Below are 26,603 nucleotides of genomic sequence, written 5' to 3' on the forward strand. Positions count from 1 at the left end.
AATTCTGAGGATTGTGTGATTTGAAGAAAACAGTGACAATAATGTCTCTAGGTGATAAAATTAGATTCCATAAGATGATGTGATCCCTACAATAATGCTTAAGACCATTTACTAGTTTTTTTTTCGAATTACCTACTAGTAAAATTAAAATTATTTTTCAAAGTGTACTAGGCGAGACGGTCAAGGTGAGGGCACTTACGTTAAAGACCTGGACGAGATCACCGAAGTCGAAGAGCTCGTCACGGCACTGCGGGGACAGTGTGAAGTGAAGAGACGCCCACCGCAGCCCTTCGGCTACGGAAAGGTCCGGGGACACAGGGACACAGGTAGCATTGGTTCGGCTATCTGCAGCGGATGCCTCCAAGGTAATCAAGTTAGGGAGCGTCAAGGTGGGATGGTTGGTGTGCCCTGTGCGCATATACGACCAACCCGAAGTTTGCTTCAAGTGCTTGGAACCGGGGCAAAAGCAATGGGACTGCAAAGGGCCTGACAGAAGCAAGCTTTGTCGACGCTGCGGATTGGAGGGACATAAGGCACAACGCTGCACGACCCCTCCCAATTGTTTGATTTGTTCCAGCAAAGCTGTGAACAGCAAGCACCCCATGGGGGTTCGAAGTGACTGGCGTTTAAGCGTGCTGCAAATTCACAGTGCAGGTAACGCAGCTGGCTTGCTCGGCCTCGCCCGAGTATTTGGTGTGCACAGGTTTAGAGGAAACGGCGGAACACGTGTTATTCGTGTGCCCACGTTTTCGCGCAATGCGTGACCACATGCTTGCCACATGTGGTCTGGACACTACCCCGGACAACCTAGTTCGGAGGATGTGTAAAGATGAAGTTGGCTGGAACGTCGTTTTATAGGCTATCGTCCAAATCGTTTCGGAGCTACACATAAGGTGGCGCGTGGACTCAAGGATGGCTAGTTCAGGCGCAAACAAGAGGTGGTCCAAGGGTTCGGAGTCGGCCTCATGGGTCATACCGGTGGTCATGCCCTGTGGTCGAACTCGATCCTTTTATCGAACAAGTGGCCGCGCGAAGAACAACATGGTATCGTCGCTTTCGTGGCGTCGGTCAACCGGGCGGGTTCCGAGCCCGAGGACGGAAAGGGGTCCTCGTCAAGGCTGGGGTAGGCGTAGGCACCGCGTCGGCAAGTCCCTCCGTGTGTTGGCGAACAGACCCTATCGCAGAGAGGTCAATTTGGGGTGCACGCGGCATCATCACTCGTGATACCAGTCGTGCAGAAGGAAGCAGGCGCGAAGTCTACCCTTCCCACCTTCCGAGGACATAGGGCGTGGTAAGGCCACCTGTAAAGCCGGCAATGCGCTGGCACGATACCATGGTGTTCTTCAAAAAAGCGAGTCACGATGTTCGATGCTACAAGGACACGCACCTAACCTCGGAGGTGCGTCGTGCACTGCCCCCCCTTCGAAGCATTACTTTCTGGTTGTACCGAAGGGACGATGGGCTTGGCGGCAATGGAAACGGTTTAGCTGGTCGAGGATGTAGTCCTGTCTCCCTCGTTTACTGTTGGAGGTGGTCCCTAACCCCGCACTTCCTGGACAACCCAGGATGTCTCTTGAGCAGATTCCCCCTCCATTGCTTAGGAAAAAAAAAGACATCACCTCAATTCGTTGAGCTGAGTCGATTGGCATATGACACTATGGGTCTCCGAGTATTCTATCAAACAGATATCTATTAAAAAGGCGACTTCCCTGCATTGAAATAAAATTGACTAGCAGAGGATTTTCTAAAGATTTATAACCTCAGATTGAAAGTTCTTATTGTTTTCTAACGTTCCGAGGCGATAAACGGCAAATAAATCCCCCGATTGTCACTTTTATTTAGAACTCTTGCGACAGTCGTCATTATTCTAGATGGACCTTGATATATGACTTTTATAGAAAGGATTTTATAATCGTTTCGAAAACTTAACCTACTCCCCAAACTAGCACTTGAAGGAAAAGCTTCTACTTGGACTTTATATTGTAGAGAGTTCTCTAATGTACCACAGGCACCGTTTATTGTTTAATTCTTGTTGAACTCCATAACCATTCGTTCCTAAGCACGGTAGGCACCAGTGTGGTGGACGTGGACTTCAACCTCCAAATAGATAAATCGTGTCGTTATTTACACCGCTTCATAGATTACCGATAATACATGGCTAGCTACACTATTCGAAAAATGGAAGTTAAAGTTGAAGAGCAAACTAAAACGATTAATCTACAAATCAGACATTTCCCTATGATAGTCTCGGTAAAAGCATGGTTTACACGTTCCGAGCCGTTCAAAGGATTTCTAAACCAGAACGTTTGGCTAAAGGCAGCAGGCTTATCAATTAACTGTTGATCATATCACCCAAGCTGAGTTTTCCAAATTATTTGCAGTCCTGCGCTCCTAGAGAGATGATCCTTCAGAACTCGGAGTACGCAATTCTGTAGTGTATTATTGTTAACAGTTTGAGACCGCTTTAGAAGTACTTCGTCCGTGGTTTTTGTGCGGGCCGATCAACGACCGATCTGATGCTTAGCTTGCGGATGATCCTTAATTAAATTCCGAGAGTACAACTTGTAGTCTCATCATAGATTTCGAAGTAACGCATAACTCAATGAAAAGAAATGAGCTGTGGTAGATAATGTCTCTGATTAAACCGATACGTGCAACGCTTGATTTGTTTGGTATCCAGCCGGAGCTATCTGGTATCTATTGTCAAGGCAGATGTTTTGATTCTATTAGTTGACCACTTGAACACTGTTTACGCATGATTCAGTCAGAAACGATCAGTTCGCATTAGATCAGTAATACTGTCAAGCAATCGTAACGCATTCACACACTATTAGGAAGATTTGAGTCAGTCAGAATCATTTTCAGTATTTTACCGCCAAATCTGTTCATATGTAGATGTAAGCTTACAGTATGAGGTCATTAACCATATCATAATTGATCTTAGAAATTGCCAGAGAACAAATGATCAATATGCGAGAGGATCATATAGAAAGCTATTAGATTCCATTAATTTCGAAGGGTATTTAACCCTAGTCCGCAGTTAAGATAGTCCGTGGTGATAGTCCGTCGTAATAGTCCGTCATGATAGTCCGTCGAGATACCGTCATAGTTAAGGAGTCATAATGTCCAAATCAAACGTTATTAGTCAGTCACTACAGTCTGTAGTAAAGTAATAGAGTGCAAATCAAGAACCTTGTCCATCATCTGTGAAGTAAAGTGATCAGTAAAACGAACGTTAAACAAGATAAGTCGTGTACAAGTTATTCCGTCCAATAAACATTAATTGTTCCGTTAAGTTAATCCGTGTATACAGTTCACAACCATTGCGATGAAGAAAGAACAATGCCCGACCGAATCCGACCAGCAAAAACGCTCTTATGTGCGATAACAAACACTATTATTTTTAGTACCGTCGTTCGGGGTGACATTGGGCCTAGGGGGTAAGATTGGGCCAAAAACGAAAAATGTTTCAACTTCTAATATCTCCGAAACTGTTACGAATTTTGATGAAAACTTCAAACGGTTCGAAATTATATTAAAATTCACGTCTAGGAAATCACAAAACAAATTCCAAGGATTAATTGTGCTCGTACCATAATGCTTGGAATTTGAATGCAAAACTATTGATTGAATGAAACCGTATTAAAATAGTGTCAGTAATGCCCCACAAATCTATTACATAACTAAATTTTAGATCGATGGATACCTGGTGATCATGTTACGATAATCTGTTTGTTGTTTTATCGAATTTTATGAATATTTATTTAGCGGTCTTGTTTTTTCGTAGCAGCGAGCAATGCATGCTGAAAAGGGGTGAGATTGGGCCAAGCCTTTGGTTGATTTGCCATGCATAGTTGGTAAAAGCCGTAATGTAGGTAATTATTTTTTTTGAACGTTTGAATCGTTGCATCGTCACCGCTGAACTTTATTGAATGTGGCCCAATGTCACCCTCTATGAGGGGTGAGAATGGGCCAATTTTAAACAACATATAACTTTGAAGTATTTCTCTCATTTATAATTTTTTCCCCACACAGTGGTAAATTTATTGTTCAAGCTTGTACCTAACTAATTACAACTTGATTCCAATATTAACTACTTGAGCTTTGTAACATTTACTTGAAGCATACCACATGTTGGCCCAATGACACCCCCGTAGACGGTATTTTAATTTCTGTTTTAATATAGATTTCCCTTTCCCATAGTAACTTTCCTATCCGTCTGTCAACAATAAACCGGACAAATAATGAAAGTTTAAAACACACAATAATTGTTTTCCAAAGAGTGGAATTTGCAAAAAAAAATGTAAAGTTGAGTGTATGGTTTCTTGGACCCGATATTCAATGCCTCATAGCAGTCTGTGTTGAAACGGGTGGTGCTGTTGGCACCTCCAAGTAACACTTCTTGAGTTAAAATACTATGAGACTATTCTGATAGTATTTATATCGACATGATTTAAATGGTGCGAATTTTCCCCAATTGAACAACTACAACAACCAATTTTGAGTTTACCTCAATGCACGGAATCGATCTAAATCGGCTGGCGCTATTCCAGACTTGAAGTGATGAAGTTTCACGCTCTCAACTATAAAGTCAAAACTACAAAGGAATCACGTTACTACCTGCGCTAATGTTCTGGAAATGATGGTACCTGTAAACCTGATCAGTAGACGTATCAAAAGTGACAAAAGAACATTCAGATATTTAAAAAATGAAATCTTGCGGTTTCGTTGCTCAAACATCCATGTAGCGGAGCCGTAAAAAAACTGCACTCACAGTTCAAAACATTGCCTAAGAACCAGCAGGAGAGCAACAAAAAAAAACTTTTAATGACTTTTAACGATAAAAGTACGCCATAAAAAATCGAGACCAATGTTTACCATATGAGCCAACCGTAGCTCCCTCGACCAGACACATCCGCCGTAGCCCGTAAGTGATCACGCGAGCTGTTTGAACCCTTTCGGCATTGAAAGCCGATAATTGGTTTTCCTGTTACTTTACTGGAAGCTGTAGTAGCTGCTTTCGAAAATTCGTGTTTATCAGGCGGACAATTCAGACCTAACTAAATACAGAACAGATGACGGAAGATGTAGAGTTGGAATGATAACGACATCATGACTGCCTTGCCTTGGGTAAGTGCTCCTTCTCGTGGGGTAACTGCCGCCTAAAGGTCACCATCGCATCGGTTCGTAATTAAAGATCGGAACTTTTTAGACAGTAGCAACAAAAGTGATCAGGTTCGGCATGTGAGTAAGAATGTATAATTGCTTTTTTTTTGTTTTGAAATAGTAAACGACATAATCGTCGACAATTATACGATTATCACGAGACAAAAAATAGATTGTCTAACTTCGGAAATTTGGAGCTGTGGATGACTGGTTTCCATAGAACGATGAAACAGGCTATGGCAATAGGTATTTTTCTCACCCTATAGAAACCATCAGTTGCCTCCATTCCTTATACGGAGACTATTTAATGTATTTCTTTTGATACTCTCGCAACGGTGCTGTCTTGCTGGTATGACCTTTCAAGGCAGTTTGGTGCGGGTTCAGTTTCATACCCAGCTCCTTCTTCCCTTTTCGGTTCGACGTTTCATTCGCGCTGGTTTTTAAATTTATGTGATCGGATGAGCCCCGTTTCGCGATTGAGAAGGGCTTTTAAAGAGTTGTGCAATAAATTTCAGTTGTCGTAAATATCGCAGCGTAACCGGAGAAAGCCACCGGTCATCGAATCGCCAGTCGCATACACTGGGCTACCGGTGCTTGATATCGTGAAGTTTCAGAGCGAAAAGTAGGATTAATTCACCTATGGCGAGACTAAGCCCTGTCAACATTTTCAATCACAAATGATAATAAAGTATCACGGATCCCAACCAGAATAGTATATCTGCACGACTGTCTATTATTAGTATTAGACCATTATATTATATATGTAAGACCATATTTAAAAATGGTTGGAAATTGAGAAACTAAACAAATGAGTAACGATTTCAAAGTTATTTGTTTTTTGTTTTTATGAATGACGTCGTATCACATACACATACCTGTTCTTAATATATCAAACAGATTGACAATACGTTGTATTGAAAACAACGAACGAATTTTTGTTTCTGTCGATTTCTATACCCTTTAACGGCATACATAAGATGAGTAAAATTCCACTAATGAAAACTTATTGCCGAGTTGATAAGTGATCTTCTTACCCACTGATAGAGTGTCGAATTCGAACGACGCCTGTTAAGGAATTTAGAGCCAAAAATGGCAAACAAGATTTATTGCTCCGCAGTTATGGTGTGTGTACAACAACTGAACCGCTGGTCACGGAACTGCCGTTATGCTTCGTCAACTTTATAATTCGCCTTCGGCTGACATCTAATCTCAGAAATTAAGCTCGGTGAGAAAAAATAGCAATCAAGAAACAATGAAGCAATTACTACAACAGTTGACTCTTGCCATATTGTACTACACTTGCCACGATGCGCACATTTTTGCATTTTTAAATACTAGCATTTGGTGATCACCCGACCATTCCACGGTTGACCGCCCCCCATGGGAAGACAAATAGAAGTCACTGCAATACTTCTGTGCGCAATAGCGTGCCCTGCTGCTGCCACCAAGCCCAAGCAAAAACAATCTTCCCGAATGAGCAGACGGCCTCACCACGGACGGACGACGACACGGAGAGGTTGTTGTGAAGTCAAAACGATTAAACTCATTTGCGGCGGACTGGATGGAACGAAATTACTGAAGAAAAACTGTTTAGACAAACGACCTCGGCTCCATTTATGTATGTAAAACTGTAGTTAACGGAAGTGACCAGATATTAGGGCAGACATTTGAGTGATGAGTGCCGCCAGAAACAGGAATTGAGATATTTAAGGGAAACCTTAAATTAACAGAAGGTCAACTAGTGTGTGCGTTTATCTTGTAAACAAATCCGAATAAGGAGGCACATTCTAAGGCCATTGATACAGTCAAATATCCCAGTATTGAATGGAGATTATACATGAGTTTATTGGTACATTGTAGAGTTTTAGCTCTAAGTGGCGATATATGTAGGACAAATAGTCAAATCGATGGAGCGCATTTACTGCGAGCGCCTTCAATACATGGGACCGAAACGTTGGGCTATGCCAAATTATTTTTTTTTATTTATTTAGTTTAAATCTAAACAGATAACACTGAATCAACAATTTGACGCCACAATACACGGTTCGAGGCCGCATCTCTCCATCCTCGGATACGCCCCACGCTCGCCAAGTCGTTTTGCACCTGGTCTGCCCATCTCGCTCGCTGCGCTCCACGCCGTCTCGTACCTGTCGGATCGGAAGTGAACACCATCTTTGCATGGTTGCTGTCCTGCATTCTTGCAACATGTCCTGCCCATCGTATCCTTCCGGCTTTAGCTACCTTCTGGATACTGGGTTCGCCGTAGAGTTGGGCAAGCTCATAGTTCATTCTTCGCCGCCACACACCGTCTTCTTGCACACCGCCAAAGATGGTCCTAAGCACCCGTCTCTCGAATACTCCGAGTGCTTGCAAGTCCTCCTTGAGCATTGTCCATGTTTCATGTCCGTAGAGGACAACCGGTCTTATAAGCGTCTTGTACATGGCACATTTGGTGCGGTGGCGACTCTTTTTCGACCGCAGTTTCTTCTGGAGCCCGTAGTAGGCCCGACTTCCACAGATGATGCCCCTTCTTATTTCACAACTAACGTTGTTGTCAGCCGTTAGCAATGATCTGAGGTAGACGAATTCCTCGACCACCTCGAAGGTATCCCCGTCTATCGTAACACTGCTTCCCACACATTCACCACCAGTTCAACTTTTGTTGCTTCACGTTTCAGGCGGGTGTACAGTTCTGCCACCTTTGCAAATGTTCGGCCGACAATGTCCATGTCATTCGCGAAGCAAATAAATTGACTGGATCTGTTGAAAATCGTACCCCGGCTGTTACACCCGGCTCTCCGCATGACACCTTCTAGCGCAATGTTGAACAACAGGCACGAAAGTCCATCACCTTGTCTTAGTCCCCGGCGCGATTCGAACGAACTGGAGTGTTCGCCCGAAATCTTCACACAGTTTTGCACACCATCCACCGTTGCTTTGATCAGTCTGGTAAGCTTCCCAGGGAAGCTGTTCTCGTCCATAATTTTCCATAGCTCTACGCGGTCTATACTGTCGTATGCCAAATTAGCCGTCTTAATAAATTTAGACTGAGAACGCCAACGTTAAAACAGCAGTCATAATTTTAATTCCCTACAAGGTTTTTAGGGATTTTACAAATCTCCCAGTTTTTTCAAAAACAACATTTCCTAGGAAATTACAATTCCCTGAACACTCAAACCTCTTTTTACGGCACTTATTTATACGTCACTTCATTTTACTTCCACTGGCTGGCAGTGATGTTATGGAAAAAAATGACTGATTTACAGTCAGACAGAGATCTAGAAGAATTCATTCAGTGAGTGCAACTAATAGATGGATATTTGAGTTTTCGAAATGTCACTTCAATCTGATCGATAGGAAACCCAACCTTAGCGCATAACATCGATCTGACCGAAGAAAGGGAAAGTTTTCAGAGCGAAGGACTTCCGCAAAAAAAAATTCGGAATGGAGGATTTCCGCAATAAACTAATCAGAACGTCAGTTAAACGATGGCAATATTCAGATCGCATTTAAAATCAAAAGAGAAAAAAAACTTCAGAGAAAGCGTGGCTCACTCTGAGAGCGACAGCTTCTTCAGTGTGGGGAGCGTGGGGATTTACCATGGGACGACCAGGGAAGCTCGCACACTTCCATGGTTGGGACTTATTTCTGGGTTGGGTGCCTGGAAAGTCCAAGCTGTATCTAGATCTGGTGGAACAGTCCTCCATCTTAGAGGAAGCAGATGAGTACTGACAGGCTAGCGGTATCGTCAGCTAGGGCATGTCGAATGTTTGTCGGTATACCGTAGCAAGAGCTAAGAATGTCAAACTTTGGACATCTGCAGATCACATGTTCGACTGAGTTTTGAACTCCACCGATGTCACAAACCTTTTGCCGAAATTATGTGAGAATCGGGTGTGGCCGGTGCGGAGGCGATTACTTGCTGGTCCTTGAGACTGGGTATGTCGTTCCAGGGTGCCGTGGAACCCTTGGCCTTCCGCAATTGCGTGGTTCTGGAAGCATCCCATTGGTTTTTTCAATCCTAGCTGACAATCTTTTTGATCCAGGCTTTAACGTTAGCCGAGGGAACCGATGTTGTGAAATGCCGGCCTTGGTGGCCGACTCCAGCCAGAATGTCCGCAGTGACGTTGCCTGGCACCCCATAGTGTCCGGGAATCCAGGCGAAGGTTGTCGATTGTTGTTCACTAGCGAGGATGGCTTGGATCCATGGGTGTTTCGGGTGATCACTTTGTACGGCAGCGATGGCACTAGCGGAATCAGTCAATTTGCTTGTCGGAGGGGGTTGTAGCGGAAATCAACAGAGTGAGCTGCGGGTTCCGCCGAGAAAACACTCCATTAAGCAGGAAGGCTGTCCGAGACCTTTAGGTTGCTCCCACTAACGCCTAAGCCGACTGCTTTTCTTGAAAGGGAACCGTCAATGTATCGATGCTCATGAACTTGATTGACTGCTCGTAGTTGCTACTCCATTATGACCAGATCAGCTGTTCTTGCACAGGAAACCAACAGATGTTTGCTTGGGACTAGCACACATCTTCAATGTACAAGTACTGGTACTGGTGATCTCATTTGTTAGGTCATACTGGCGCTTGCCAGGTCAGATTGCAAGTCAATGTAGGGGAAAGGGGAAGAAATGATGATGCAATCACTCGCCCACTGCAAGCCGAATATACCTTTGCACTTGCCACGAGTTCATGCGGAATTTGTTGGAATTTCTGGGTTAGGTTGGAGAGGCAGAGGTCCGTTTTGGTTAACGAGCTGCCAATGTGATAGATAGGAGAAGGTAACTGATGGAATTTCTAATTGGATGTAGGAAACGAGCTCTATAGTTCATTTCCAATTCTAGCAGATTACTGTTAGAATACTCAAGTTGAAGGTATAGGAATAGTAATGGAAACGGTATGGAAGTCCATTTCCAGTTCTAGCGATTGCTAGAACATGAGAAATAAAGAGAAAGATACAAAGTAGGAAAATGGAACGGACCTGGGATTGAACCCACGACCTCCTGCGTATGAGGCAGAAGCAGTAGCCATATGACTACCAAACCCGCTACCGTCAATGTATCGATGCTCATGGACCATAAACTCAGTGTTTAGCAAATCGGCGATCGATCTTTTAAGAGCTTTCGGATTTTCCCCTCTTTTAAAGCACTGAAGTTGTTTATGTTGGCAGTGGAGGAGTGACAGCTCCTCGCTCCATGCCAGTGGATCCTAGCCCAAGGGGGGGGATTGGAATGGGGAGGAAAGACGCCGACCATCGTGATCATGATCTGATCCCCAAGGGACAAGGAGAGGGTTCCTATGATTTCCGGATGTGGCGAAGCGTATGCGGAGACTTTTAGGCAAATAGCCACTTGCACACGGGGCGAAATGGGAGGACACCTGCTTCGGCGCAGGCAGCCTCAGCGGGTGTGGAAGGAAGAAGTCCGGAAGCTATGCGGAGGTATTGGTTGAAGACTGGGGAGAGTATGTTGACAAGCTCACAACGTGCTACACAAGTCAGTTCCAGTCCGTACAGCAGTCTGCTGTCAATCAGCGCTTGGCCGATACGATACCGAGTGGCCCTGTTGTTCGTCCTATGCGGTCTTGATAAAGTTTTAACAAGGTTGATCCTTGATTTGCAGCCGACTTTGACCGCTTGGAAATGAGGGACGAAGGTCAGTCCTCGGTCGATGGAGACTCCGAGGACCTTGACGAGTTTCCGGTTTGGGATCGGCTGCCCATTAATCTTGAGACTAGGGCCGGAGAGACGATGCCGTCCATTGCACACATGCCCACGGACGCTTTTTTCGGCCGACATGGTGAAGCTAACCAACGTGGCTCACTGACAAAGAAGGACCGGCGGATGAGGAAGTTGTGCAAGAAAGCTGTAATGTTACCGGTGAAACCCCAGTCCACCAGTTGCTTGAGCACTAGTGGGGTCCAAGTGCGGTTAAACGCCTCCGAAATATCCAGGAAAACTAGATCAACGTGTTCAAGGTGCTTTGGAGTACGTCTCCTAATCCGGCAAAGTACGAACTTGCCCCATACCCCGGGCGAAAACCAAATCGTCCGTCAGACTCACGCTTTTCACGCAACCTACGGTTGACGAACCTCTCAACGACCATTGATACATAGAAAGTCAGCGAGATAGGCCGGTAATCAGCGGCGTAGCGGGAGAAGATACTGTTTTTTGGGAATCGGAATAACGTGGCTAAGGCGCCACTCGTCAGGAAAAGTTCGATAGCTCCAGGCTTAATTTACCAGATCGAGGAATACTATTTTGGCGATAGGGGGAAGGTTTTTCATCCAGACCGAATGACTTCCCTTTGCTTCTGGCAAGAGCGAAGAAAAGCTCGGCGAACGAAAAGGGCTGGTTTATTGGGGAACTTAGCAAGTTCGGCGGGACTCGAAAGTTTGGAGCGTCAGAGCCCTGGTGGCTTTGAGCTTTGAGAAAATCTCTTTTTTACACGGAACGCATCCCGCCTGTTAAATGAAAACAGAGTCATTTATCACGAAGGAAAAATAACCCTTTAGAACATTCTCCATAATCCCCTCTGAACTGTCGAAAATCAAACAAAATACACTTTTTCAATGTAACAAAAGCTTTATCTAACATTCTCCAGCCGTATAAGTGCCCTCTTATCAGATTAATTACCACACAATTGTCTGTTTACGGTTCCAATCTGTGCATCCAATCTAAATATTATCACATCTACACAGGTCGAATCGCAAGCTAAAAGCACTCTTCTCACGTGCCGCGAACTAAACCGCTACCGACGATGTCATCATCGCATCCAGACCGGGCGTTCTTAATTTCGCATAAACCGGCTTTAATTGTCGGTTCGAATGCAGAAACAGAGGAATAAATCCGACCGAACCCCACCAGCCGGCCCCAGTCACCGTCGTCATCGTCAGTATTGTTGATATCATCCGTAAACCATCAAACGCCAGACTGCGTGGGATTTCGGTCCGTTTTTGGCGTTTCTGTGTGAATGCGTCTCCTCTTCTTTGATTTACTGCTCGATTGTATTCAAATTGTGTGAAACGCGAAAAAGTTTCCGTTTATTTTTTTTCGGAATTGCTAACACGGGGGAACGAGTGTGCTCAGTAGAATTTACCCATTTCGCGCAGTGAAGGTTACTTTGCACTTCCGATGAAACGAACTGGATGAAGTACGTAGAAACAATGGCACCGGTGACGGCATCATTTAACGAACACTCGAAAGCAATGCACAATTGGCTTTCGACTACATTGTTAGGAACTTTTACGAGAGTTTTTATGTGTTACGGCGATGACGCTTTAGAGCAGGATAGTTAAAAGACGTAGATTGGATCGTTTATGACTTTGCAAATCCAGCAATAGCTGTAGAACAATAATTGGATGGTCCTCCGTGCAAGGTTGAAGTTATTTAGATGGATTCGTCTAATTTTTTGCCAGCTGTTTCGCTTGATTATATATTTGCTTTTTTCTCACACCAAGGCGTTTTAATGAAAGATTCTTGTTTTGATGTACTTATAGTAATGAAAAATCCACGAGCCATTCGTTCTCATTCCAAATTCCGCCAACGAACATCTGTCAGCTTCTTAGTCGCTGCGGTTGCTTTCTTTACCGCATATCACACCGAGTGTGCCTCGAGTGACGTCTCCGCCACTTCTGCGTCACAATTCATCACAGCTCATGGCCCTCAACGAAGCATGGAAGCCTATCATCTTACACCGTGTTCAAAACCACGTCCGTTCCGTTGTAATAATCACTATTCAAATCATAACAACACGATTGCAATAATAACAACATGCGTTTATAATAGGCAAGGTTTTTTTCTTCTTCCAACGCCTGGTTCGGCATGAAAATGTTTTGTATTCGGAACATCAACAAACTCTGTTAAACCTCCCCGGTACGTTGCGTCCGATTTGTTGCAAGTGTCTTTCCTCTCGGCTCTCGAGTGCAAATCAACGCGCGTTACCGCAATGGCACTCGAAAGCGCTGCATCGCATCGTCGGAAACGGATCTCCACGCAAGAAAACCATAGCACTTATATTTCAGCGTCATCACATTGACAATATGTAATAAAAAAAAAGCGGAATGATTTTTCTTCTAGTGTGTTTACTACATCTTTGATTGAAAGAGCGTTTTTATGATGTTTAGGGAGTGCTTTCTTAGTTTTCCGCAGCGATTCATTATTGTTTCCTCTTGAGAATGATGGCTTTGAAAACACTGATATTTTGTAGTTTTCTGAGATTTCATAATGTAATTGTAAACTCTTTTGCTTTTGGAAAAATCGAGTGTGCCATGATTGGTGATGGAGGTGTTTTTTTTTTCGATCCGTCATTTTTCGTCAGTTTTTTATATCTGTTTTTGCCTTACTCATACTAAGGCTATATGATCACTCCAAAACCAAACTTTTGATAGAAGGCTCGGAGACCCATAGTGTAATATACCAATCGACTCAGCTCGACGAATTGTATGTATGTATGTGTGTGTATGTGTGTATGTGTACAAAATTTTGTAGACACACTTTTTGGAACTTAGCATTGGCCGAATTACTCGCAACAAGTTCCATTCGACTGAGCATCCTGTCCCATTGTTTGCTATTGGCCAAATTGGACTATGGGATCAAAAGTTATGGCCAAAATACTATTTTCTATGCGCAAAACACGCTAAAAAACACTCACTCATATTTTTTAGTTTTTTTTTTGCACGAGAAAGGCATCAACACCGCTAGGTGGATTAATCAGGGTTTTTTATACTACAGTTTTCAAGTTTATTTTGTAATAGTCTTTTTTACATAATTATGGAGAAGCGATAGTGTGTGACAAAGAAGAGAACGCGTAGAATTGGGATTTTCTGGGACCATCTCAAATGGGCTTCATACGGACAATGGTAGAAGAAGATTCGGACTTTTTCTTGGATCAGAGTCCACGAAGCGCCCCCCTGGGTAAGTTCCGTCAAATTGCTGAATTTGAAAAAAATTACTGTGCCACTGTGCTGAACAAATTGTGGTACGTTTTATTTCCCCTTTTAAGTTTGTACCTGGGGTCTCCTCTCCAGTAGCTTTGCGAGCAAAGGCGTAGGATCGCCGATCCGGTGATGGCGAGTTCGATTTTCGATATGATCTAGGATGTTTTCGGGTGGGAAACATTCTCACTCCCTGGGCATAGTTTATCCATTGGGCTTTCCTTGCCACACAAGATACATATTCATGCAATAGCGGACATAGAAAAGCTTTCAATTAATAAATGAGGAAATGCTAATCAGGGCTGTTACAAGCTGAGCAAATTTCAATCCGCGAAATCCGCGACTAACAAAATGAAATCCGCGACTGCAAAAACAAAACCGCGACCAGTATGAAAAATTGGTCAAACTACTCAAAAACACATTTCCATGCGAAACTTCCCAGCCAACCACAGATCGTATATGAAAAGACAAATTTCATCGCATATGATGCTATTTAGTATCAAAATCGTATAAAAGCACTAATAAAGGTGGCCAAAATATTATAACTATCGTATCTAATACCTGAACTTGGAATATTTACGATTCATTTCGAGAAAGTCATAAATCAAAATAAACAATATCGGTTTGATCGGATTGAATCGGAAATATCGTTTATACGGACGAGCATTGTTATACAAATCGTATATTGATGAGCGTTTCACGTATATAGCTACTTACTCCTGTATGCCTACCGAAGCTCACTGAATCTTATCGACAAATTAATTCATTTTTACTTACTTCATTCCTTTCGATATGCTTAAACGCCGATATATCCATAAAGTGCTATTGCGCTGCTGATTACCGTTCCGTTTCAATGCCAAAAATGCGTGTAAGAACTTGAAATACAACTAAATAAAACAATTTCGAAGGTAAACACGGTGAAATAAAACTTTGCTATTGTTGACGTTTCAAAATCGTAAATATGTGCGCAGAATCATTTGGAATGCTGCGTAATCGTTGTTATGCATGAACATTATCGGAATAATTGTATACAGTTTTCTTATGGGATTCAAGTCACGTTTATACATGTAACAACGACGTACTTAAATCGTATAAATGTAGTATGTATCGTAATTTGTAATATCAAAGCTCATGTCAGTACTAAACTTTCATCTACATTGTGATTGTCAAAATAGTTCTGCCTCTCAAGAGTTGCTTAGTAGCACCGATGGTAGGGTATCGGACTTCAGATCCAGAGGTCTAATGTTCGAGACGGGGCTTGTTATATTTTTTTATGTTTACTGTTCACCAGATCGTATTAATGCTTACGAAAACTCAAGCAAGTCATTGTTCAGTACGTATATGGAGATGTCGTAAAATCCCGATTAATCGATTAGTTACTAATCGATTACTCTCGATTCCTGTCGATTATTGAATCGATTGATCGTTGGATAATAATCGATTCAAAATTAATCGATTATTACAACGATGAATCGATTAATCGAAGTAATCAATTAATTTGCGACATCCTTATGAAGTCGTAAAATCCTAATTAATCGATTAGTAACAAATCGATTACTCTCGATCTCTCTCGATTATTGAATCGATTAATCGTTAGGTAATGATCGATTCAAAATTAATCGATTATAACAACGATTAATCGATTAATCGAAGTAATCGATTAATTTACGACATCTCTATATATGGCCTCCACTTTAGTAGGTATATGGCGGTTTTGTGCATTATATACATGATTCATTGTAGGCATATGGTAACCTATATCATTTGTAATACGTATCAAAATGTTGACTGGGTTCAATACATTAACGACATATTGAACAATTGGAAATTTAAAATAATGAAATTCAGAGTAAAAGTATCTAGAACTTTCAAATTATTTCTACGTTAACCTTAAAATAATATACTGAACTGTACAGTAGAACGAACATGATTTATATTGGTCATTGCATTACTCCGGGAAAAATTAGCTAGAATTTGAAATCTGCTTCAAAATCAAAAGGTGCAGATTCTTTGAAGTACTTCTAAATCTTGGGCGATTCTCCGATCCTACCGAACAAAGCTTGAAGAACCCTCTGACAAAAGGATGCAGAGACGGACAGAAACGACTGTAAGATCTGCGGTTTTTCGGACAAATTGGACAATATTGGTTTCTCACGGAGTCCCAACTGCCGTAATGACTTAGTAGGCAGAAGTAAACGAAAATACGGGATATTTTGGATCAAAACGTAATAATAAACCACAATTTTCGCAACAACATTTATGGGATCCACTGTCAAAAGCTTCGTAGACAAAGACTAAGGCACAATTCGTTCCGGAGATCCAGAATGGCAATATGAATAATAACGGAATATCGTGAAGACTGCAGAAACATCCATACGTTATTTTATAACGTATTTGGATACTGGAGTATTGTTAAACTGTGGACTAGCAGAGTTAAACTGGGACACGATGGGGCACGTGACCACACACACACAATGGATATTTTTGAAATTTCAATATATGCGATAGACTTGCTCCGTAAAAACGAATTTTCGCGTATACATATTATTAATTTCTGGAGAAGTTCCGAAAGAGTTTTGGAACAAGTCCAGCTATTTGGCTTCGCCGACGACATAGATATTATGGCACGTAACTTTGAGAAGATGGAGGAAGCCTACATCAGACTGAAGAGGGAAGCCAAGCGGATCGGACTAGTCATCAACACGTCGAAGACGAAGAACATGATAGGAAGAGGTTTAAGAGAAGACAATGTGAGCCACCCACCGCGAGTTTGCATCGGTGGTGACGAAATCGAGGTGGTAGAAGAATTTGTGTACTTGGGCTCACTGGTGACTGCCGAAAATGATACCAGCAGAGAAATTCGGAGACGCATAGTGGCTGGAAATCGTACGTACTTTGGACTCCGCAAGACGCTCCGATCGAATAGAGTTCGCCGCCGTACCAAACTGACAATCTTCAAAACGCTCATTAGACCGGTAGTCCTCTACGGACACGAGACTTGGACGATGCTCGTGGAGGACCAACGCGCACTTGGAGTTTTCGAAAGGAAAGTGCTGCGTGTCATCTAGTGGTGGGGTGCAGATGGCGGACGGTACGTGGAGGAGACGAATAAACCACGAGTTGCATGAGCTGCTGGGAGAACTATCCATCGTTCATACCGCGAAAATCGGACGACTGCGGTGGGTCGGGCACGTAGCCAGAATGTCGGACAGTAACCCGGTGAAAATGGTTCTCGACAACGATCCGACGGGCACAAGAAGGCGAGGTGCACAGCGGGCAAGGTGGTTATCAGGTGGAAGATGACTTGCGGACCCTCCGTAGACTGCGTGGTTGGCGACGTGTAGCCATGGACCGAGCCGAATGGAGAAGACTCTTATATACCGCACAGGCCACTTCGGCCTTAGTCTGAATAAATAATAATAATGGTTGAGACCATTATAGGCACATATTGATAGTAGTCGGAGTTTTCTTGAAACGAGCTTCAGAATATGTTGCGGCTAAAAATGTAAGTTAAGAATTTTTGATGACTGTTTGGTGAACAGTTTTGAACTGTGGCCCGCTTTGGCCTTCTGATTCAGCTTCAGATGCTTTCACTAAATAATCTTCAAAATTCGAACTGATTGATATCAAAATCTAATGCGATATTATAGTTCAAAATACGTTTCCATTAGAGTTAAATTTTTGAACGAACTTTTTGAGCTTCTTTTGTTTGATGGTATTGGGGATATAATTCAAACGCTACAAATGTGGAAACTATAAATTTGAAAAACTACTCCGGCTACTGCACATACAATGTTCAAGTAGCCATCATAGGCTAGTCCATTGTGGGTCTGTGTCCTAGTAAGGAGAACGTAGGGAAGGGTTCAGCCTTGCCAAACTAAGCTACCATGTAGCTCCAACTGAACACCCTCAAAAAAAATTAGGAAGTAAATATCCCTCCGTCCCTGTACATTTGAGCCAGCATGGAACCAGCCAGGGCTGAAAACCTTAATAAAGACAATAATAACAACCCTCTCGTCCGTAGTCCGTTGTCCTGAGCGGGATATTGCTGGATGACTGCTTGGCAAGTGGTTGTCATTTTTTAGTAGAACATAAATGTAATTGATCATTATTTAGAACTGAGGAATAGAAGCAAACCCGCCAAATGCTTAATTTTGATGTCTGTGCTTGCGATGCACGAACGGGGTTGGTTGGTTTACCTGTTTATAAACTTTTGACCAATTATCGATGATAAATATTTGAAAATCAATAAATATTTAAGAAGACGTTGACTCTTCGTTGACGTTGAATGAAAATATATCGATAGACGGTTAAAAATCAAACTTTAAAAATTTATCATAGTTTCGTGATGCTCCACAGTGGTTACAATTTCAAAAAAAAAAGTGATCATCAAGTTTCGGTATAAAATCATGTTTTAAGAGGTGAGTGCACTGCAAAGTTTAAAAAACCTTTTTTGGCTGAAATTTTTTGTGTAAAACGTTGTCAATTTTTCATTTTTCATTATCCGAAGATCCTACATATGATGATATGAAATTTATTGGAGAAAACGGAAAAAATATTGGATTTGTTCTAGATCTAATGGTGCGCCCTCAACACCAAACCGAAAAATTTCCTTACAATTCTGAATAAGAACCTACCAAGACCTTTGTAAGAACTGAGCATTTGCAAAAATGCTAGATTCTTAAACAAATATTGTATGAGATGTTATAATTTTGCAAGTTTTTCTTACAATATGTGATTGTGTGCTCGCATTTTTCGTACAAGAATCTATCAATTTGTGTATGCCTAGTTCTTACGTAGGTTTTGGTAGGTTGTTATATAGAATTATTCGAAAAACTAACAGTTGCTAGTTGGGTGAATGATATCCGCCAATTAGCAGGTTGTCGTCGGAGGTGCCTCCCTGCACATGTTGTAGGGCCGAAAGCAAGGATGTTATCGATCATTTAGTAATCTGCGTTCGATCATTTAGTAGCTTGTTAATAACTCATTCCAGAGGCCTAATTTCGAAATGTTTTGTATGGTGGACTTTTAGTGCGAAGGTTTTTCTACAACTCTTCTCAACAGGTCGATGTTCGAATTTCACTATTAAAGGAGTTACGGTGCTAGTTGCTATACTCATACTGATAACAAACTATGCAATCATTTAGTCTAGGTTACTGCTACTAGCGATAAAGCTCCGTTTTTAGTGAAATTCAAACAACGAACTGTTAGCCAGAATTGTCGATAAACCTTTGCACTAGAAGTCCACCATACAACACATTTTGAAATTTAACCTCTGGAATGAGTTATTGACAAACTACTAAATGATCGAAGGCAGATTACTAAATGATCGAAAACACCCTTGGCCGAAAGAGTTGTACAATGCACGTTATCAAATATTTTTGTAGCAGAAAACCTGTAGAATAAACAAATGTATTTCATTTTTGTCAAACATTTATATTTTTTTATTTCTCGAAAATCATCTTTTTTCGGATTCGATCGATGCGTATGTTTTGATTACATATGGATTTATTGGCCATTACTTTAAGCGAAAAAGTTAACTCAATGCATTACACAATAAAGAACACGTAAAAATCATATAATGATGCAAATCGCGATTCGAATCATAAGCCATTCTGTGGGCTTATGGGTGATTTGAATCGCGCTTGATTTCAACCGTCCATGAGATTTAAGAATTCGAGATTTTGCCAACATTGATTTCTAAAGGTATGATGAATAAGTTTTTAGAACACTGTTGATCTCAAAAATTCATTCATGCAAAAGTGATTTATTGTATATAAGTTTGCATAGGTTAAAATGAACTCATAAACCTATTTTATTTATTTCGATCGATAGAGCTGTAATGTTTTTGACAAAGTTTTTCTGCGCAGCATTCTTGACAACTTTCCCTACGACGCTATTTTGTTTCAGAAAAATTACATTTTTATCTAATTTTTATCAATCTGAAATAAAATTAACATACTTTGGATTTTAAAACATGATTTTGTACCGAAAAAGCTGATGATCACGTTTTTCTGGATTTTAACCACTGTGCGCTCTTCGATTTTCGCAATCGCAAAGTGTACCTGCAGACAACACGAACGTAGTCCTTGATGTAGTACTACGTTTGTGTTGATGTTAATAACAAATGACAGGCAAATAACATTCAGAGCTCAAACAACTATTTTTGTCTTGACAAAAACAATACATATTTGACTGCCCTTTCCTTGAAAGCATTAAACGCATCAACCAGATTCTAGACGAAAGATAACCGATTAGTTCAGCACGTCATACAATTGTCAAGAATCATAAACGAATTCAAACACAATCTCACGCACATACACTCACGTTTTCCGCTTGTCACTGTAGACTGCAGAAATTATGCACCGATTATGCACTTCACGGAGTTGAGTGCTATTCATTTGAAGTTGTTTCCTCAATATGAGGGGGAGATACGATGATGGTGCTTCACTAATGAACAATATAACGAATCGGAAAGCCCGCGGCAACGGCTCAAAGAACTACTTGTTGAGGCAACAAAAGCAGGAATAAAAAAGGCAAGACATATTCACAAGTTATGAAAAAGATAAATTGATACACGATAATCACGATATGTTCCATATATAGATAAGAGTGTCGGATCTTATAAGTCACCGAGCTCATAATTCACGGTGACAGGTGAATGGCGTTGAAACAACCACCACCATCATCAAGGGAATATCATTATTCATTCAATGTGCGTTGGCCAAGATTGCTTCTATTAATGCTACTGGCAAATGCGCGCAATGCTGGCGGAAGCGTCTAGTTAGTGAAAATAGAAGCACGGATATTTCTTTCATTCCCAATATATTGTCGTTATTAACGGCAACAATTCCAATGTTTTCAGAATAGTAGCTCCAAACTAAACGCTGCGGGTCAGTTCATTCACAACATCTACAAATCTTATCAAATCTTTTCTAACACAAACGCAGCTAGTACAAAGAAAGCATCCTGGAGAATAATTGGATTAGATGGCGTAATATGGATTTTCTTGTCAATCGCGACTTCTACAAATACAGTTAAAACTAACAAATGCGAATATATCTTTTTTATACTTTGTCGTAAAATTGTGTAAAATGTTATTTGATGTACACAAACTATTATCGGAATTGACATTAAAAGGTTGAACGATGAGAAAAAATTCAAGTTGCACGATGAATATTTTAGTTAGCTAACATGAACCGTCATCGCGACAGAGCTTTACAAAGCACACAGCGCCAATGTTCGAGATTTCGGATTACCTCTGAGATCTTCCAAATCAGTAACCACTTCACCGTAAATGAGCAAACAGTTGAAATAACTGATTGATATCTAAATTACCGAATCAGTCATCACGGTCAACGGTAATTCGAGCTTACAATTGACCTACGCACGATTTGAAATCTCCCAATTGTTCGCCGCTTATTATTTCGCAAATGCTCGTACACTAATAACACATCTGATGCCAATCGTACCTTAATTAATTGATCAGCTTGATTCGCCCCTAGATGGAAGTCTCACCTCGTTTGAATTGAATACGGCATCAGCAGCAGCAGCAGCAACTACTACAGTAACCCGATGACGATTGACCTGACATTTGCATCGTCAGCATCCGTCGATAATGGTAACGAATTTTGAGCGAGGTAAGCACATTAAGACGACGACAATATCGACAGCACGGATGTCCTCCAAATCTCCATGTAGGGTCACAGTACGCCCCGTCAGTACCGAACGGTCAATCTCGGGTCAAGTTGAACGAACCACCACCAACTACACTGGAGCGGGTTGAACAATCTGCAAAGACGAGGAAAGAACATAACGAGAAACATTAGTCAGAAAATATGAATGACGAAGCGGAGCAAATTCGGTAATGAGCCTTGGATGGTTTTTTTCGGCGATGTCCTGAGAGGTGAGGTCACCTAATGGTGATTGACATACGGTTGTAAAATTTATTCGTCATAACTACAAGTTTAGTTACATGCAACAATTTGCAAAGAAACGGATGGACACGGCTCGAAATAAATGGATGCACCCACATGGCGTATGGTAGATATATTTTAACCTTTACGACGGCAGGTCCTGAAACTTTGCCGGTTCCGAAACTACTCCCACTTGACATACTTGTTGGTTTAGGTTTCATTTTAAATACCGCACATAATACATTTTCACTATTAGACCAGCTTCTAAATCTGATTGCAATAACAGTCAGTTCATAATAATACTGCCAGGTATGGATACACATAGACACGTCTTTACTATTAGACCAGCTTAGTAAATCCTGTAGTTTTATGTTTGTTTCGCATAGTTCGCAGCTTTTGAATATGATAATTATTATAGAGGGACAAAGTTGAAAATCAGAAAATTTGTTCTATACAAATGCTTGAGCAGGTCAGAAGAGTTGAATGTAGATCGTTGCGGCATATTTACTGTCATCTGATATGCACTTAGCTGGCAACGAATAAAATCGTAAAAACTTAAGTATGGTAAAAGACCGAATAGTGGAGGAACTAAGCACGATCCACCACTATTTGTTCGCTTACACTACGTCTATACTTCATTTTGCTTACCTTAGGTACACATTCGAAAAAAGCTTATCAATTATATATTTAAACGAAGAGTTATCCAATCGCTGCAGAATCCATAATTCTTACAAAGCATACCTAAAATAATTGGCGCAGTGTTCCAATAGTTTGTTTAATTCGTGTTCCTATAGTTGCGAATCACATTCTTTTCTTATAAGACTCACAATTATAGGAACACTACCGCAACTATTGGTGCAAAGCAGAGAGAAAGATATGTTATTTTAGTAATACTTTACCAATTTTGATGCAATTCTCAACCTGTTAACAAATTGATAGAATGCATAGGTTTCTGCGTGTAATGCGTAGATTAGGTAAAAACAACACTACCGCAGCTATAGGAACATCCACGATTATCGGAACTCTTACCCTAACATTGATACATTAATTTAGTGTTTGAAAGTAGAAAATAGTAGAAATTATTTATTTTTAAAAGTCCCAACAATAAATCACATCAAATCGAATAATTTTTAACGTAGTTCAATCTCTCTTCACCTATTTTTTCAGTTATTCTTCTTTCTTCGAGCTTTTTTTCTCTTTCTTCAATCATTTTTCACCTCGCCCTTCCTTATGTATTCGATTTTTCATCTTTTTTCGTCAACCTTCCTTCTTTTTTCTTCAATTTTTCTTATTTTATCTGCAATATTCTACAATATTCTTCAACCTCCTTTTATGTTTACATTCTCCAATCTTCCTCACTTTTCCTTACTTTTATATTCCCCTTATTTTTCTTCTTCTTCCTTACTTTTTCTCACATTCATATTCCCATTATTTATCTTCTTCTTTCTTTTTCTTTTTCTTTTTCCACCTATTTTATTTCTTCTTTCATCTTTTCTTATTTCATCATATATCTTTGAATTCTTATTTCAACATTCTTTCTTTCTATTCCTTCTTCTTATTTATATCTTCTTATATTTTACTTCTTTTTTTTATGCTTCATATTTTTTCTATTGCTACGATCATTTCATTCGTATTCTTGGTCTTCAGGAGAACTCTTCCAGGCCTCCTGAAAGGCACGTCCAGGCTTCATAAAACACGTTTTCAGACGCCCAGGAACTATCTTCAGAAAGCCAGTAAGTGTCTTCCAAAAGGCCTGTAAGTGTCTTTCAGGAAGTCTGAAAATGTCTTCTAGGAAGCCTAGAAGTTTCTTCTAGGAAGCCTGAAAGTGTCTTCCAAAAAGCCTGGAAGTGTCTTCCCAAAATCCTGGAAATGTCTTCCAGGAAGCCAGTAAATGTCACAGTTTTTACGTTAGCACAATCTCAGAAAAATGACCTGGAAATGTCTTCAAGAAGCCTGGAAGTGTCCTCCATGAAGCGTAAAGTGTTTTCCAGAAAGCCTTGAAGTGTCTTGAAGGGAGCCCGGAAGTGTGTGCCATAAAGCATGGAAATGTCTTCTAGGAATCCTGGGAGCACCTTCTAGGAAGTCTGGAAATATCTTCCAGAAAGCCTGGAAGTGTATTCCAGAAAACCTGAAAGTAGCCTCCAGGGTGCTTGAAAATGGTTCCTAAGAAGCCTGAAAGTGGTCTTTATTAAGTCCAAAACTGGGTTTTATGAAGCCTGAAAGCGTCATTCAGGAAGCCTGAAAGTGTCTTCAAGGGAGCATGGGAGTATCCTGCAGCAAGTCTACAAATGTCTTCCAGGGAGTCTTGAAGTGTTTCCCATGGAGCTTGGAAGTGTCTTCCTAGGAGCCCGGAAGTGTCTTCCAGGCAGCCTTTTTAGAGAACCAGTAAGTGATTCAGGAAAAAAATCAGAAGAAATAGATAAGAAGGGAGAAGTAAGAAAAGTAAGTAAAAAGTCTCACATCGCACCTTCTCATTTTTTACATCAAACTTTTCATTTCTCATTTCGCACAATGACAAGAAGAAAAAGGCATTGTGCGCTTCTCAGGGAGTGGGTCATTTGGCAAAAAATCATTTGGAATAACGCCATTTGGCCTAAGGTCATTTGGCATAACGGACAATTGGCATAATTGACTACAGCGACAAACGTGAGGGTCATTTGGCATAACAGACATATGGCATAATTTTTGTTTGTTCATAAAATAAATTACTAGACTCAGTGGTGCTGAAAGCAACCTGGAAGAGTGAATATAACATAATAAAATACACAATCCTTTAGAAGAAAGCATGCATTAGCCGAGTATAGAGCGCTTGCTCGGATTAAGGAAATGGTGGATGCAATCTCTTATTAAAAATTAGGCCTTTGCTCGGATCAAGGGAATGGTGCATATTACCCCTTCTTAAAAAGTAGTTGCTCGCCCAGATTTAGGCAATGGTGAATGTGATCCCTTCTTTGCTTGCTCGGATTACGACAATTGTGGATGTGATCTCTTCTTAAAATTAGGGCGTTCGCTCGGCATAAGACAATGATGGATGGGGTCTGGGTCATTTAGCATAAAGTCATTTGGCATAACGCCATTTGGCATAAGGTCATTTGGCATAAAGGTCATTTGGCATAATGGTCATTTGACATAACGGACATTTGGCATAATTTCGAACTATGAAAGCGAAAGGGATATTTCATGTAATGTTTAGCGTAGATAAAGTAGGTCGAGGCTGTTTTCTGATAAATTTAGACTGATGGTAGACATTTTCCGGAAGAACGAAATAACAAAACGGCAGAATTACTTCCGAGAGAGGGATCACATTCCTCATTGACTTATTCCGGCCACATAGTAGGGATGACATCCACCATTGCTTCAATCCGGGCATGCGCCTTAAGACCGGATCAAATCCACCATTACCCTAATCCGGGCAAGCCCCTAGCACCTAGCAACACACTTATCGTGAGTACATATGAGTTATTACAGCCAAATCAATCTGAATTGTGCTTTTCGGGAAAGAGATCACATCTACCATTAATTTATTCCCGACAACGACAAGCGCCTACTTATAAAGAAGGAGTCACATCTACCATTGCCATAATCCGAGCATGGCCTACTTTTAAAGAAGGGATCACATCCACCATTTTTCTTCTTCTTATTGGCATTACTTCTCCACACTAGGACAGAGCCGCCTCGCAGCTGAAAGTTCATTAAGCACTTCCACAGTTATTAACTGCGAGATTTATAAGCCAGGTTACCATTTTTGCATTCGTTTATCATGAGGCTAGCACGATGATACTTTTATGCCCAGGGAAGTCGAGACAATTTCCAATCCGAGAATTGCCTAGACCGGCACCGGGAATCGAACCCAGCCACCCTCAGCATGGTCTTGCTTTGTAGCCACGCATCTTACCGCACGGCTAAAGAGGGCCCCCATCCACCATTGCATTGCCACAATTCAGGCCGCACACCTACTTTTAAAGAAGGGATTAAATCCACCATTGCTTCAATCCGTACAGGCGCTTACTTTTAAAGAACAAATCAAATTATCCATTGCCATAATCCGTGCAAGCGCCTATTTTTAAAGAAGGGATCACATCCACCATTGCCTCAATCCGGGAAATCGCCTTCTTTTAAAGAAGAAATCACATCCACCATTGTCATAATCCGGGCAAGCGCCTACTTTTAAAGAAGGGATCACATCCTCCATTGCCATAATCCATGCAAGCGCCTACTTTTAAAGAAGGGATCGCATCCACCATGGCCTTAATCCGGGCATGCGCCTACTTTTAAAGAAGGGATCACTTCCACCATTGCCTCAATCCGGGCAAGCGCCTTCTTTTAAAGAAGGAATCACATCCACCATTACCATAATCCGGACAAGCGCCTACTTTTAAAGAAGGGATCACATCATCCATTGCCATAATCCATGCAAGCGCCTACCTTTAAAGAAGGGATCGGATCCACCATGACCTTAATCCGGGCAAGCGCCTACTTTTAAATAAGAGATCATATCCTCCATTCCCATAATCCGGACAAGCACCTACTTTTAAAGAAGGGATCACATGCTTCATTGCCCTAATACGGCCACACGCCTACTTTTGAA

General features: G+C 41.3%; 1 protein-coding gene across 3 annotated transcripts in view; it reads right to left on the reverse strand.

Annotated features, from left to right (window-relative positions):
- LOC134208680 (uncharacterized) overlaps positions 1-26,603 on the reverse strand; it is a 257,868-nt gene that overhangs the window by 61,778 nt on the left and 169,487 nt on the right. For 2 of the 3 annotated variants that reach the window (XM_062684472.1, XM_062684474.1), the window contains one exon: positions 21,618-21,890. The gene's annotated coding sequence lies outside the window, so the exon portion shown is untranslated. Of the gene's footprint in view, positions 1-21,571; positions 21,891-26,603 lie in introns of all 3 variants that reach the window. The other variant, XM_062684473.1, reaches the window with a different exon arrangement.

Source organism: Armigeres subalbatus, chromosome 2 (assembly GCF_024139115.2).
Source record: "Armigeres subalbatus isolate Guangzhou_Male chromosome 2, GZ_Asu_2, whole genome shotgun sequence".
In the NCBI taxonomy this organism is placed as follows: domain Eukaryota; kingdom Metazoa; phylum Arthropoda; class Insecta; order Diptera; family Culicidae; genus Armigeres; species Armigeres subalbatus.